This window comes from Anopheles moucheti (assembly GCF_943734755.1).
Source record: "Anopheles moucheti chromosome X unlocalized genomic scaffold, idAnoMoucSN_F20_07 X_unloc_5, whole genome shotgun sequence".
Lineage (NCBI taxonomy): Eukaryota > Metazoa > Arthropoda > Insecta > Diptera > Culicidae > Anopheles > Anopheles moucheti.
In genome coordinates, this window is record NW_026453559.1 from 145,001 (window position 1) to 148,861 (window position 3,861).

Below are 3,861 nucleotides of genomic sequence, written 5' to 3' on the forward strand. Positions count from 1 at the left end.
ACGGCGGGTCCCGGCAACAGACGGCAAGCCAGGTGTTCAAGGGCTTCCGGTGCTCCCAGGTTGTCTTATAGCCGAAGTTCGAACCGTGCGACACGACACGCACCCACTGGGCCAACTGTACCGCCTTACCATTTCAGCGCCCAAGGTCCCCCGCGGAAGGGGTCCGAGCACGCCATGATGCACAGTGCGCCAAACGCGTGTGTTCAAGCCTGCGACACACTCCCGGGCGTGCTGCTCGCCCAGGCGTGCCGCTGGTACGCGGGCGTCCTGTAGTTATGGAATAGTGTGTAACAAGAATTGGTAGGCACTCAAGAATGTGTGCATCGGTCGGGTTTAAACGTCCGATGCGCCATATGCGTTCAACGTGTCGGTGTTCATGTGTCCTGCAGTTCACATTCTGACGCGCATTTAGCTGCGGTCTTCATCGATCCATGAGCCGAGTGATCCCCTGCCTAGGGTTTTGGTATGTTCAACTGTCTCCTATGTTTTCGTTATGCGCTAGGTGCATCTCTCACAACTTAAGTTCCCCGGACAGCGTAACCGTGCACCTCTCGGTTCCTTCGAAGCCGTCCAGGGTGGACAAGGATGACCATTGGTCTTCCTTCCCATTGATCGACGCACGATGTGGGCGGCATCGGCGCGATCTTGCACAACTTTCGTTCTCTTGATTAGGTTCTCTCTCGCTCGAGGCCAGTGTTTAAATATGTTCTAGTGGGTCTTTACCTTCGCCCATGTGTCACACACTTTACGCGTTCGATGGCTGCCATTGGGAGTGTGCGCACAGGTACGAAGGCCACTGGCCTACGGTCGCGCACGCTCAATATCGTAGTATAGACACACCTCTCTCGCGGGTCTAATTGGCGTGCGCGGCCCCCAAAAGGTAACATAGCAGTTTGTTCTGCTGATACCGTGTTTCTCTATCTCTCTAACCAACTCACACAACAACATATATGTATTGATCGGTAATGATCCTTCCGCAGGTTCACCTACGGAAACCTTGTTACGACTTTTACTTCCTCTAAATCATCAAGTTCGGTCAACTTCGGCCATGCCAGCTGCAGCTCACGAAGGAACCGCGGAAGGTGTGCCTCCAGAGACCTCACTAAATAATCCATCGGTAGTAGCGACGGGCGGTGTGTACAAAGGGCAGGGACGTAATCAGCGCTAGCTAATGACTAGCACTTACTAGAAATTCCAGGTTCATGGGGACCGTTGCAGTCCCCAATCCCAACTAAATGAGCATTTGGGTGATTTCCCGTTCCTCTCGGAATGGGGGCGCCAATTGGCGAGAACACGCTGCTGCTCACATTGTAGCACGCGTGCAGCCCAGAACATCTAAGGGCATCACGGACCTGTTATCGCTCATTCTCACCTTGCTAAACACAAGTTGTCCCGCTAAGCAGGGCAAACGTGGCCGACGACCGCCCGTGAAGGGGCCGCCGGCCTTGACGTCAGGTGCGCCCGGAGGTGCACTGCTGACAGCGTTCTAGTTAGCTTGTTTGAGTCGCGTTCGTTATCGGAATTAACCAGACAAATCACTCCACGAACTAAGAACGGCCATGCACCACTACCCTTAAATTTGAGAAAGAGCTCTCAATCTGTCTTACCTCGATAAGTTCGGACCTGGTAAATTTTCCCGTGTTGAGTCAAATTAAGCCGCAAGCTCCACTTCGTTTTTTTTTTTTAAACAATTGCAGGTTTTATTGTTCATAAACATTATGTTCTAAAAACAATAGCGTAAACCCACGCTCTTGACGAACGACGTCGCCCGCCAGGGATTTGTCGTGCGTCATTATGAACCCTTTCGGATGTCCCTACCCAATCTCTTTATTAAATTGCTCTTTCCTTTACCCGCATATTGAAAGCGTACGCTAACTGAGTCCGCATGACTCGCTCGTATTTTAACACTTTAGGCTCTCAAGCTAGCTCGCAATCTAGCGATCGGACCATTCCGCCTCGCTGGCGGAAGCCTCCTCCGCAGCTGTCCATCGCCGACCTGCAGCTCGACGTCTTCTTTCATTCTCTCGTCTATTCCGCCGAGACCGGATTAGATCCGCCTCCGTAGGCGCGGTCCGACGACGGCGCGTTGTCGAAGGGCCCTCCCGTTGGACCCGCGCTCTCCACATTCGCTGCATAAACAGTCGCCTCTCATGGCGAACTCTGATCGTCTCAGGGGAAGGTGGTTCTCCCCTACTTCTTCGGGGAATTGGAGGAGGAGCTAGGCCTGCTCGCTCCGCCTCTACTGCCGCCCGCAGTACCTCGTCATCCCGAGCGGCCAGTGCTGCTGCGACGTCCGCAGCCAGTCGCACACGCGCCCGATCCTCCGCCCTGCCGCGAAGCCGTCTGTTGCGGGCAGACCGTTGACGCGCTGCTCGCGTTTCATTTACCCGTCTCGTGATGTCTTCTACGAAGACGTCTTCCACTTCCTCGCCGAAGAGTGCGGCCACACTTTCGAGGACCACTTCCTCGTCCTCGGCGAAAGCCGCTTCCGCTCGACCGCTGGCGAGGGCCTCCTCATCGCGCCACAGCTGTTGCAGCACGGTGGTGATGTTTTTCGCTGCCCTTTGAATGCGGTCCCACCACTCCGCACTCTCCAGCAGCTTCTCGGCCATGTTGCTGAGCTGGACCGATTCGGATGTCCCCCAGCCCAACAGCTCACGTCGGATCTCCTCGAACACGGGGCACTCGAACAAGACGTGGGCCACCGACTCGACCGACCCCACGCACCGTGGACACTCCGGAGACGAAGCGAAGCCGCAGACGTGCAGGTACTCCCGGAAGAATCCGTGTCCGGAGAGCACCTGCGAAAGGTGGAAGTCCACCTTCCCGTGCTTACGTCCCGTCCACCGGTGCAGGTCGGGAATCAGGCTGTGTGCCCACGTCTGATAGCGGCTGGCCGATGGTGTTGCCGCCGCACGGTCCCACGCGTTCTGCCACTCTATCATCGTGGCCGCTCGCTCCATTGCTCGAGCCTCCTTCCTGCTGATGCCAGGTTCAGCCGACAGCCTGCTGTGGCACCTTGCGTCCTCTTGGATAATTAGACGGTAAGGTACAAGACCGGCCATCACCACCGACACCTCATAGGACACCGAGCGGAACGAGCTCGACACCCCGCGTGCCAGCGGCTTCTGCACCTGGGCCAGTCGTCTGCGGCACCACTGCATATCGGTCGCCTTAGCCCAGATGGGCGAGGCGTACCGAATGACAGACTCCGCAACTCCTGCCAGCAATCGCCGCTTGGCCACCTGCGGGCCGCTGTGGTTTCGCATCACCGAGGTGACCGCCGCCACCGCACGGAGGGCCTTGTCCGCGGCCGCTTCCACGTGCGGTTTCCACGATAGCTTCTCATGAAGCTGGACCCCCAGATAGCGCATCGATCTCCCAGTGGTGCAGGTCACTTCACCGACGCGTACCGGAACCTCCAGTCGTCCTCGTCTCAGACTCGAAATGAGCACCGCCTCGGTCTTGTGGGGGGCGAGACTGAGATGACGTGCCTCAAGCCACCCCATCACCGCCTCAATCGCTGTCTCGGCAACCGTCGCCGACTCCTCCGGTGTGCGGCCCTCGGCCAGGATGGCGATGTCGTCAGCAAAACCGACGATGGTGGCCCCTTCAGGGAGCTGGATTCGCAGAACGCCGTCGTACATGACGTTCCACAGAGTCGGGCCAAGGATTGACCCCTGTGGAACGCCTGCCGTTACCCGACGTGACACCGGGCCGTCATGGGTGTCGTACACCAGCTCCCTGTCAGTAAAGTAGTCGCGGAGAAGGAGTTGCAGCTGCGCTGGGACCCCTTTCTCGCGCAGGGCCATCGCTATCGCCTGCCAGCTGGCAGTGTTGAAGGCGTTCTTAACATCCAAC

The 3,861-nt window shown here is 57.5% G+C and overlaps 1 non-coding gene across 1 annotated transcript; it reads right to left on the bottom strand.

Annotated features, from left to right (window-relative positions):
- Positions 1-302: 302 nt before the first annotated feature.
- Positions 303-460, bottom strand: LOC128308625 (5.8S ribosomal RNA). Its single transcript, XR_008288430.1, has one exon. It is a non-coding gene; the product is annotated as a 5.8S ribosomal RNA (ribosomal RNA).
- Positions 461-3,861: the final 3,401 nt, after the last annotated feature.